Source organism: Natrix helvetica, assembly GCF_964273705.1.
Source record: "Natrix helvetica genome assembly, chromosome: 1".
Classification (NCBI taxonomy): domain Eukaryota; kingdom Metazoa; phylum Chordata; class Lepidosauria; order Squamata; family Natricidae; genus Natrix; species Natrix helvetica.
In genome coordinates this window covers 372,429,114-372,441,469 of record NC_138548.1, presented here as the reverse complement: position 1 = coordinate 372,441,469, position 12,356 = coordinate 372,429,114, and the positions used below count along the sequence as shown (strand labels likewise).

Below are 12,356 nucleotides of genomic sequence, written 5' to 3'. Positions count from 1 at the left end.
GTGCCACGGGGGTGGTGGTATGGAATGGGTCCCGGGTGGGATGATCGTCTGGGCAGGGAGTCCAGGGCTGCTTCTCCCGAGGCAGTCAGAGAGACGGGAGGAGAGGGACGGGACGAAGCCTGGGGAATGCGGAGCAGCAAAGTTAGAAGGGAATCGTCCTTTAACACAATAACAGAGTTGGGGGGACCTTGGAGGTCTTCTAGTCCAACCCCGAGGCAGTCAGAGAAACAGGGGAGAGACGAAACCCAGGGATGGGAATTTGGTCATGTAAATCATGTGGTTTATCCGGCAACGGTCATGGGAAAAACGTTCAAAAGTCCCTTTTTTTCAGTGGCATTGTAATTTCAAACGGTCACTAAATGAATTCTCTATGTGTTGGAAATGCAGAGGTTCCCAACACCTGCAGCTGATAGACCCCTATAAGGTAGCATATCAATTGAGAGGAGGAGGTGTTGGATGGAAAGAAAGTTTCCTCCATGGGTTTGGATTTCCCAGCTGGAGCAAAATAATTTAGGAAGCAAAGTTTTTTTCTTTTTCTTTCAGGAAGGCAAGACCAACAGTGAAGTGGACCAGAGTTCCTGGGTGATCTGACACCGATATACAGTAAGTGTACATTTTTATTCCATTTTCCTCTTTGAAGTCCTTTTGCTTTCTTTGTACTGTTGGAAGAAATGTCCTTCTGGGTTCGGCTCCAAGTGGGGGAAAAGACACTGGAAACATGGAGGCTGCTTGGAAAGATGGTTTAATGGTGGACAGGGTCAAATGGCTTGAGCTCCTGAAGAGAAAAGGGGGATCACATGCTTCCAGATGTTGGGTGAAGAAGAAAAGAGACAAAAAAGGGGCTGGGTTTTTTATGCTCTGTTTGGCCCCACCTCTCTGTTTCTTGTTCCTGTGTAAGAAATGCATTCTGATTGGTTGTCAGACTGCCATGGGCCCATGCAGGGGCAAATCTCTAGGCTGTATTTTGAGTCCAAGTGTGGTTGAGTTCCCAGATGCCATGTGGTGAGTTTCTGTGGAAGGCTAATCCTACCTTTATTATGTACAGTAGACTAGCTCAGGCTCTCAGGGCTCATTGACAAAAGGGGGGGAGGGGGCAGGAAGCTGCAGGAAGCTACTCTCTCTTTAAAAACAGGTTTCTCCCTTTTTACATCCAGGGAAATATAATATTCTGCCTTCTTAATATTTCCCAGGATATTTCAGTTTTCTAGCAGAGGGACGGGTTTTAACTTCCTACAGTACTATTGTGCTATTGCCTTTTGTGTGTGCCCTTGCTAATGGTTCTAATCCTGTGTTGCTCTTATTCCTCTGCCCTAAGTAATCTCCAGTGGGGCAGAGTTGAGCCCTAGTGTCTTCTGGTGTTAATCGTGTGTCTAATGTATTTCCCTCCTGTTTTATGATTAAATCTTGAGCTAATCAGTTCTCTGTTATCACTCTGACCTTTCTTTATTTCAAAGATAACTTTTTCCTGCACCTCCCGGATCTTTTGCATTATTTGTACTCTGCAGCTGTTTCTAATTGTCTAGATACCCTTGTAATTATCCTCAGGAGGTTCTTTTAAAATGCATTCAGAGTTTCTATTTCTCTGACTTGGGTATTTGTGAGTCAAGGTTTATATTCTTATTCTAGTGATTTCTAGTCTGGTTCTTGTGACAATACTGTTTTTGAGGTTTCTGGCCTGGTCTTCCTAGTACAACACTGTCTCGGTGAATTCCCTTCCTACAGAGGAAAGTTAAAAATAAGACCAGAAGTTTTGGAAAGAGGAAGAAAAAAGGGGTTTTGCAACCCTCAACTAAGTTTTAGTTTTCTGGGTGTGGTTTTTTTTTAACCTCCTCTTTTACTACTTCAGGTGTTGAGGGAAAGACGACATTCTGGTTTTTGCACTTCTCAACAGCCTCAACCGTTGTTATTTGATGCTGTTATAGTATAAGCATATATGGTGATGTATGGCTTAGATGCAGTTGCTCGGCCATGGGAACCCATTCCATGAAGCTCTGCGCACTGTTCTGGAGCTAATCAGAAGGCCACATGATGTTTGGAGGTCTGTAGGGATTGACTCTGCAGAAAGTTGGCGACCTCTTCGCACTATGCGCCTCAGCATCCGCTGACCCCGCTCCGTCAGTTTACGTGGCCTACCACTTCGTGGCTGAGTTGTTGTTGTTCCCAAACACTTCCATGTTCTTATAGTACAGCTCACAGTTGACTGTGGAATATTTAGGAGTGAGGAAATTTCACGACTGGATTTGTTGCACAGGTGGCGTCCTATTACAGTTCCACGCTGGAAATCACTGAGCTCCTGAGAGCGACCCATTCTTTCACCAATGTTTGCCAAAACAGTCTGCATGCCTAGGGACTTGATTTTATACACCTGTGGCCATGGAAGTGATTGGAACATCTGATTCTGATTATTTGGATGGGTGAGTGAATACTTTTGGCAATATAGTGTAACACGGCAGTTAACTTACCTGTGAGGGAGATGGCCAGTTAAATAGGAAAAAAAAGAAAAAGAAAGAGTGAAAGAAAAGAGAAAGAGAAAGAGAGAGAGAGAGAGAGGAAAAGAAAGTGAAAGAAAAAAAGAAAAGAAGGAAAAGAATGAAAAAAGAGAAACAAAGGAAGAGAGAGAAGGAAAGAGAAAGGGAGGAAGGAAAAAAATTAAGAAAAAAAGAAATGAAAGAAAAGAGTGAAAGAAAAAGAGAAAAAAAGAAAAAAGGAGGGAGGGAGAAAAGAAAGAAAGAAAAGAAAAGAGAGAGAGAGAGTCCAGGCAAAGTCCAGAGTTAAAAGAAATCATTATTAGCATGTTAAAAAAGGCATTCGAGGTGGAGTGCTTAGCTAATTAAGAGCACCCTCCCATGCTTATTATGGGATGTTAACCTGTGCACATCTTCAATAAATCAGGAAGAAGTAATGAAAGATCGGGAAATTGCAATGGGGATCTGTGGATTTATGATATCAAAGCAGCTCCTTGGCTATCAGCAGACTTGTTTGATTCAGACGGAGTCCCAGACAAAGCTCTACTTACTTCTGCACAGAAATTAGGTTTTCTATCTCCACTGAAATTGTGCTGGGTAAGGTGAACCCACCGTTGGGTAGGATTTCATTCTTGTCCCTGCCTTAATTACTTCTCTTTTAAAGTTTAAGAGTCCCAAACAATCTGGCCTATTCTTTTCTAAACGCAGCAAGCCAAAGCCTTCACCATATTCCAGATATGTACATTTATAGAACAGTGTAAGACATGGAGAGGGGAGGGTGGGTAGGCAGTTTGATTCTTTAATTATCCCCAATATGGAATTTTCCATTTTCTCCGCTGCCGGAAACCAACTCCATCTTGTCCCTGAGGCTTCCACCACAACCCCAACATCCACAAGTGAAATTGTATTTTTGGGTAGAAGTAAAGGTAATACTCCAGTTATGACATTTCACCAGTGACGTGCGGTGAGGTTTATGGCTGGTGAGGCTGGTGACATCATCAGGAAGGTGGGGAATGGGACCACGTGTGCTGGAGGCTGAGACTGCCTCAGCCACCAGCACACCTGTTCCCATTCCCCGCCTTCCTGAGTGTGCTCTGCCGGCTCGCGCTCCGCAGTCCTCGAAAGCGACTGGGGAACGACGAGAACCTTCCTGCCTCTGCTGGACTTTGCGCGCTCCTCGTGACTGCATATTACAGTCGTGAGGAGCGTGCAAAATCCAGCAGAGGCAGAAAGGTTCTCGTCGTTCCCAGGCACTTTCGTGGCTTCGTCATCCGGGAGCGCCGACAACATTTCTGCCTCCGCAGCTCCCGGGCGCGGCCGAAGGTAGCCAGAGCGGCGCCGAGGCAGTCCGGCAGGCGAGTGACCGAGGATCAGGCTGCCTCGCTCTTTCGTCCGCCCGGACCGCCTCGGCGTTGCTCTGGCTACATCCGTCCGGCCGAGCCCGGGAGCTGCGGAGGCAGAAATGTTGTCGGCGCTCCCGGATGACAAAGCCACGAAAGCGACTGGGTTCCCCGCGCCCAGGAGCTGCGGAGGCAGAAATGTTGTCGACGCTCCCGGATGACGAAGCCACGAAAGTGACTGGGTCGTTCCCAGTCGCTTTTGTGGCGTCGTCATCCGGGAGCGCCGACAACATTTCTGCCTCCACAGCTCCCGGGCGCTGCCGGACGGATGTATATAATATTATAATATTATATATATATAGTATATAATATTATATACTATTATTTCATGAAGAGAGGTGAGGCTCTGCCTCCCCTGACCGCACGTCCCTGCATTTCACTTAGCGGCCGTTCAAAGTTACGAACCAACCCACCCCCTCCAAGTACTTACGACAGTAAGTCTCTACAGGCACTGTTTGGTGCTTGAGGCTGTTAGGTTTTTGGTGCAGCACACAATCTGATAAATCCCAATGAAACTCAGAACACTGATGATCAGTTTGATTTTGATCAAAGCAAAGACTGGGCGACCTTCATCTCCCACCTTAAACAGCAAGGCAAAGAGAGAAAACCAGGTGTGCCAAAAAAAAACCTTTTTCCTTGTTCTTAGAGTTTACACAGTTTGCATGGAGCGTCATTGCAATAGAAACCCATTTTTTTATCATTTTATGGCATATAGCCCAGGGTTCCTTAAGGGGGGGAGGGGGGGCTATCTCACATCAGATAGTGACAACGGAAAGAATTCACATTTTGAATTACCGTATTTTTCAGAGTATAAGGCACACCTTTTTCCCTCAGAAAAGAGGGAGAAAATCCGAGTGCGTCTTATACAGTGAACACAGCATTTTTAGCCTCCTGAAACCCCGCCCCCTTTGCAAAAATGGCCGTGTATAGCCTTTAGGAGGCTTCCAGAATGCTGCTGGGGAGGGCAAAATGGAGTGAAAAACAGGTCACTTTTTGCTCATTTTGGCCTCCCCCCACCCCAGTCCCCAGGAGCACACTATACGCCTCCTAAAGGCTACACATGCCCTTTTTTTGACAAAAAAACGCCCGTTTTCGCAAAAAATTGGCTGCTTTTTGCTCGTTTTTCCCCCCCTGCAGCCCCAAGGAGCACTCTACAACCCTACTAAAGGCTATGCATGACCTTTTTTTGACAAAAAACAAGGCCGTTTTTGTGAAAAACGGTCCGTTTTGGGGAGGTCTGCATAGTGCGAAACCTTTTTTTTTTATTTGCCTCTTCAAATCTTAGTGTATTTTATACTTCGAAAAATACAGTACACCAAGTTACTTTAGCAAGACTACTTGGCAATTAGCCTGGAGGCTTTATCTATGCAGATAGAACATTAGGTTACAATGGAGCTCAGCACAGCAGGAGTAACAAAAGCTGAGTTAGGTTACACTCTGTAGATGCACTAATCCAGTGATGGCGAACCTATGGCACGCGTGCCACCTGTGGCACGTGGGGCCATTTGTCAGGGGATGTGAGGATGAGTTCACCCTTTTTTAAAGCCATTTTTCGCCCTCCCCAGGCTCCAAAGGCTTTATAGCAGCCTGGGGAGGGCGAAAAGAGCCTCCCCCACCCTATCCCAGAGACCCTCCGGAGGCTTCATGAGCTTCTCTGAAGCCTCCGCAGACCAAAAAACCGGCCCTATGGGCAAACCGGAAGTTCAGTAACAGACTTCCTGTTTGCTCGGAGGGTCATTTTGACTGCTCTAGAGGCTTCACGGAAGCCTCTTGAAGGCCCCTGACGCCTTCGGAGCACTTAAAACGACCCTCTGAGCAAACTGGAAGTGACTTCCGGTTTGCTTGGAGGGTCATTTTGACTGCTTCGGAGGCTTCAGGGAAGCGTCCTGAAGGTCCCTGAAGCCTCCGGAGGGCTTTCGGGGGCAGGGGGGGCTGTTTTCACCCTCCCCATGCTCCTATAAAGCCTCTGGAGCCTGGGGAGGGCAAAAAAAGCATGCAAAAATGGGTGGGTCGCGCCTGTAGTGCGCGCATGCGCACTTGGGTGGGTCGCGCATTGCATTATGAGTGCGGCACGCCTGCACACAACCCCCCTGCGCTCCCCCCACTTATGGCACGCGAGCCAAAAAAGGTTCACCATCGCTGCACTTATCCATTCATGACTATAAGTATAAGTCTAGGCCCATGATGGTGAACCTATGGCATGCGTGTATTTTTGACGGTTGCCGTGTCCCCATAATGTGATCACTGGTTGTGAGTTTCTGACAAGCAAAATCAAGATGCCCTTAAAAACCATGTTACTAACTGAACCAGCTTAGTCCTCAACTTACAGTTTACTCCTCAAATGACCACTTCTTTTAGTGACCGTTTGTAGTTACGGCCACGAAATATGTGTGACGTACGGCCACGAAATATGTGTGACGTATGGCTCTTTTTCACACTTCCAACAATGGCAGCATCCCCATGGTCACATGATCCAAATTCAGCCGCTTGACTGAGGCAGCAGGTAAATAGCCAGTGTACCTGAAGGGTATGGGAGCCCCCAGACTCCCCTACATTAAAAGGACAATCAAGCCAGCATATTAATTGACCTTTGAATTAGCTTGCTTAATAGCTGTTACAAATCTTACTGGAACATAAGTTGCAAAAGGCTTGAAGACTTGGGCACAGGAAACAGATGGTGTTTGTGTAAGATATGAAACTGCCGTTTTAGCGTATTAATATACCTTGGCATTAAAGGTTGCTGATGCTAACTTTTTCACTTCTGTTTCTGTAACTTTGCTGTAACTTTCCAAATATATTTGTAGGACATAAGTGTGAAATGTAAGTATTGCTTATGATGAGTAAGGCAGATCGACACCCCTGACTGGGTGGCCGTCTCAGGGGTGTGGGCAAACAGCCCATAAGAAAGGGGAAAGGCTTACTCAAAACTTAGAAGCTGGAAAAGTATAAAAGTACTGTCTTGGGCATAACCAAGACAGTTCAGAATTGTGTATGAACACACTGGACTCGATGCATCAATAAACCTGTTTTCTCTAGCACCTTGTGGTCTCACGTCCCGTCTTTGACGAACTGAGGTAAAAGACCCCAGCCCGCCGCAACATGACAACCGGCACATACCCTGCAGTGCCCTGACGTCACCTGATCACCTGTTGCAACCCTCTGACAAGTAGTCAATGGGATTTACTTAATCGTGTTAGTAATAGAAGAACTATACTGAATCATTTAACAACTGTGGCAAGAAAGGTCGTAAAATGGGAGAAAACTCACTTAACAACTCTCTTGCTTCGCCACGGAAATTTTGGGTTTAATTGTGGTCATAAGTCAAGGGCTGCCTGTATTTTCTAAAGCTGGTCCCTTAAATTGTCCAATTTAATGGCCAAAAAGAGCCTATATCTGAGATGTGTACAAATTAGGGCATTAAGAAAAATCAAGCACAATCAATATCGTATCTCAGACTAGAAATCAGTTAAACACAACCAATGTTAGTTAGGTGGTGCAAACACAGCGCCATCCCTCCAGTTATTACTTTTGACAAAACTCTGGAGTCTCGTGTTGGTTCTTAAGTTCATTCTCTTCCGTCACTTTCTCCCAGCGAAGTGCATCCTGAAGATTCTGTTTCTATGTGTTCTGGCATGATTTTCTTCAGATGGGTGTAGTAGATCCACTGGTTGATTCCTTCCAACGTTAGAGAAATATGGGTGGTCAACAACACCAGGTCTGGACCCACTTAGATCGCAATGTTTGCTCTTCAAATATTCCACCACCTTCCCTATACGATGTCTAAGCCACATTTCTGCACCCTAATGATGTCTGAATGTCTAATCTCAAAGGTGCTTTTTTTCAAAAGTCAACTGGACTTTGTTTTTCCTTGAAGACATTTCGCTTCTCATTCAAGAAGCTTCTTCAGTTCAGAATGGAAGAAACTTCTTGGATGAGAAAGGAAATCTCTTCAAGGAAGAAGAAAAAAGTCCAGTTGCCTTTTGATAAAAGCATCTTTGGGACAACCGCAACCTGGATGACTTGAGAATCTCCATAGACATCTGGTTGTGTTAGTTTCCAAATCCCTACCTACCTTTGCTGTTCACATTGACAAAAGTTGATCACTTGTTGTATGTTATGTACACTGAAAGTGTATCCACCAGAGACACATTCCTTGAATGTCCAATCATTGGCCAACAAAAGAATTCCATTCCCATTTCTATATTCTATTCTATTCTATTCTATTCCATTTCTATTCTATTCTATTTTTATTCTTATTATTTCTAATCTTTTTTCCCCAAGGTTTTTCTTTCTTATTGCAAATTTTTTACATATTTTATGAATAAATTGTTGTCCGGATCTTCTTTTCCTTTTTACGTTCTCCCATATACCTAATCTATTTCGCATCATATCTCTTTCCAATTTCAGTAATATTATTCTCTTTCCATATTTTTTATCTTAAACTTATTTTCTTCTTAGTACATAAACAATATCATTAATCGCCCTTAATTTCTAATCTTTTACAATAACATCAACTCCATTGCTAAATATGTTTCTCCATTTCTATTCTTACTGTTTCTAATCTTATTCTACTCTACTCCAGCACAAAGCTCTAGTAACCAAAAGTTAATTCCTAGTTATTCAAGGCAACTTTTCTTTTTATTGGACGAAGAAGGTTCTGCTGCTTTGGAAGCCCTTCCATACTCCATGCACTTCTACAGATTCTCCTGGGACACTTCTGTGGACATGAATAGATGTGGACATCTATTACTACCTTTCCTGGATGGTTTTTTAAATTTTATATTGGGGTTTTAAACGGGTTTTAAAATTGTTTTTAATTATTTAAATTGGTTTTGGGGTTTTATATACAGACAGTGTGTGTGTGTTGTTTCTGCTCTATGTCTTATGTTATTTTCTGTTGTTTTGATTATGAATGGTCTGTACACCGCCCCGAGTCCCTACGGGGAGAGGGGGTGGTCTATAAATTAAATTAACTATAACTATAACTATGAATCAAATTTTGAAAATCAACACGAATCAATTAGTGTTATCTTTTCCTGCTGTGAGTTTTCTTATGGCGATTAAGGTCACTCCAACCTCTGAATTTCTTTTCACACTCCACACACTGATACGGCTTCTCCCCTGTGTGGATTCTTTTATGGACCGTAAGATTCCAGGAATCTTTGAAACTTTTGCCACACTCAATGCATTTAAATGGCTTCTCTCCTGTGTGGATCCTATTGTGGGAGGTAAGCTGACAACTCTCTATAACATTTTCCACACTCCTGGCATTTATAGGGTTTCTCCCCTGAGTGAAGCCTTCTATGGCTTCTGAGTGAACTATTCTGTCTAAAGCTTTTCCCGCACTCATGACATGTATATGGTTTCTCCCCAGTGTGGATTCTCTTGTGGATACCAAGGCAACCACTTATTCTGAAACTCATGCCACACTCCGTGCACTTAAAGGGTTTCTCCCCTGTGTGAATCCTTTTATGGTTCGTCAGTTCTCCAGAATAACTGAAGAGTTTTCCACACTCCTGGCACTGATATGGTTTCTCCCCAGTGTAGGTTCTGCTATGTACAATATAGTCATTTTTTGTATTGAAGCTCTTTCCACACATGCGGCACTCATATGGTTTCTCTGCAATGTGGATGCTTTTGTGACGAGAGAGAGAACTCAAATTAGTGAAGCATTTGCTACATTCGGTGCACTTATAAGGCTTTTCACCTGTGTGGATCCTTTTATGGACAGTAAGATTCTTTTGAGTAGTGAAGCGCTTCCAACACTCGGTGCATTGATATGGTTTCTCTCCACTGTGGGTTCTCCTATGGGAAGTTAAGTTGCTGGAATAACTGAAGCTCTTTCCACACTCCAGGCATTTGTATGGTTTCTCCCCTGTGTGGGTCTGTTTGTGGGCATGCAAGCCATCAGAACGGGCAAATGTTTTCCACACTGCAGGCATTGAAAGGGCTTCTCCCCTGTGTGGATTCTGTGATGAGCGTTAAATTTTGATAAGAAACGGAAGCTCTTTCCACATTCCGTGCATTGAAATGGCTTTTCCCCCGTGTGGATCTTCTCGTGGGACTTAAGATGACCTTTTTGACTGAAGCTCTTTCCACAGTGCAGGCATTTATAAGGTTTCTCCCCTATGTGCACCTAATTATGTTTAGTTAGTGTATCACGTCTAGTGAAGATTTTTCCACACTCCAAGCATTCATAGGGTTTCTCCCCCGTGTGAATCCTCTTATGGCAAGTAAGGGCACCGGGGGCTTTGAAGCATTTTCCACACTCTGTGCATTTATACAACTGAGAGAGAGAGAGAGGGAGAGAGGGAGAGAGGGAGAGAGGGAGAGAGAGGGAGAGAGAGAGAGAGAGAGAGAGAGAGAGAGAGAGAGAGAGAGAGAGAGAGAGAGAGAGAGAGAGGCTCCTGAGGGCTCCGGAAGATTAAAATTGGCCCTACGAGCGACCTGGAAGTCACTTCCGGTTTGTTCATAGGATCGTTTTTTGCCCTCCGGAGCCTTCAGGGAAGCCTCTTGGTGGCCCCTGAAGGTTCTGGAGGGCTAAAACCAGCCCTACAAGCAAACTCGAGGTCCGTTCCTGAACTTCCGGTTTGCCCATAGGACCGTTTTTTGGTGCTCCGGAGGCTTTTGGTGGGGGGGGGAGGCTGTTTTCACCCTCCCCAGGCTCCTATAAAGCCTCTGGAGCCTGGGGAGAGCAAAAAAAGCACGGAAAAATGGGGGGGAGAGCACTGGTCATGCGTGGTCTATGCTGTGGTCTGCGCATAGCATTATGGGTGTGGCATGCCCGCGCATGACACCCCCTGCACTCCCCCCGCTTTTGGCACGCGAGCCCAAAACAGTTCGCCATCACTCCACTAGAGTATCTTAAGATAATCCTTTACCTAAGGAGGCCATGTTCCTCTTGTTTTCCAGCATGACATCATGATACAGGGCTTTTTGCTTAAAATCCAGCAGGGCCCACTCCTCCACGGAGAAAAACACAGCTACATCCTCAAATGATACCAAATCCTGACACAGGGAGAGCGGAAAAACACAACATATTCCATGAACATTCCTAACAATGAACACTTCCATGAATTAATTACATGCGAGTCATCATCTTAATGAACAAACTGCACAGTTTCCAAGATGGGCAAAGGAGCCTGTTAGGATATTGAATTTAGTAGCTGGAACAGTAAAGTCTACAATAGGCCCCAACACAATTGTGATTGCTTAGTTAGAGAGTGCTGACTCATGCAGGAGGCAAGCTAAGCTATAATTGGTATAAAGGGGGTGTTTCCCTTTTTCACCTCCTTTTTTCCTTCTGTGTGTTCTGTAGTGTTGCAGAAAATAACAGGACTTAGACGTCTCGGGATTCAGGAAAAGTTTTATTGGCAGCCAGGTTCAGAAAGGCTAGTCAAGATAGCCGTATGAATTTCTGAACAGTGTTCTGAAGGAAAGCACGTATCTTTATACCTTGTCAAAGAGCAATACAATAATACAATACAATAGCAGAGTTGGAAGGGACCTTGGAGGTCTTCTAGTCCAACCCCCTGCCTAGCCAGGAAACCCTATACAGTTTCAGACAAATGGCTATCCAACATCCTCTTAAAGACTTCCAGTGTTGGAGCATTCACAACTTCTGGAGGCAAGTTGTTCCACTGATTAATTGTTCTAACTGTCAGGAAATTTCTCCTCAGTTCTAAGTTGCTTCTCTCCTTGATTAGTTTCCACCCATTGCTTCTTGTTCTACCCTCAGGTGCCTTAGAGAATAGCTTGACTCCCTCTTCTTTGTGGCAACCCCTGAGATATTGGAACGGTACACACCAGCAGTATAACACGGAAATACTTAACCCCTTTCTGATTGGTTACTGCCTTGCTCTCCCTTTTTAATGACAAGAACTTTTCAACTCTGTGGTTTTGCAGTTAGGCATTCACACTTCCCATTCTTTTGCAAGCTGCAAACTCGGCCTATGTGGCCTTTTGATATAGAAGGAAAGGGTCCCCGAGAGGCTGTCCAGCCTGACCCAGTAAGTTCACTCTTAATGTCCAAATCTCACTTTACGTCCTACTCTATCAGGATGTGATATCAGGATGTAGGCCCCAACCCAATTGCAATTGATTAGTTAGAGAGTGTTGACTCATGCATGATGCAATCTAAGCTATGATTGGTTGCTGTAAGTGTAAAGGGGGCGTTTCCCTTTTTTCCCTCCTTTTTTCCTTCTGTGTGTTCTGTAGGATGTTTTAGATTTACCTCATGATGTTCCTGACTATCTTCTGTTCTTCCTTCTCTGGATGATGACAAAGACTGCTCTAAATTGGTAGGTGAAATATATTTATATTTATTTATAAGTTTTCAGGTCTATCTCAGTGTCTGCAACTTTATCTGGACAGCTGCCGCGCTGTCTACGAAACTCAAGCTTGGACTTTGCAGTTCTTCAGTCCACATAATTCTACTATTAATACACATGTTTAGGTTCGTATATATTGATATATATTTTCCTAATCGCCC

General features: G+C 44.4%; 1 long non-coding RNA gene across 1 annotated transcript in view; it reads left to right on the top strand.

Annotated features, from left to right (window-relative positions):
- LOC309385259 overlaps positions 1-12,356 on the top strand; it is a 156,610-nt gene that overhangs the window by 28,789 nt on the left and 115,465 nt on the right. Inside the window, exon 2 of the long non-coding RNA XR_014174192.1 lies at positions 544-603. This is a non-coding gene — a long non-coding RNA (uncharacterized lncRNA). The remainder of the gene's footprint in view (positions 1-543; positions 604-12,356) is intronic.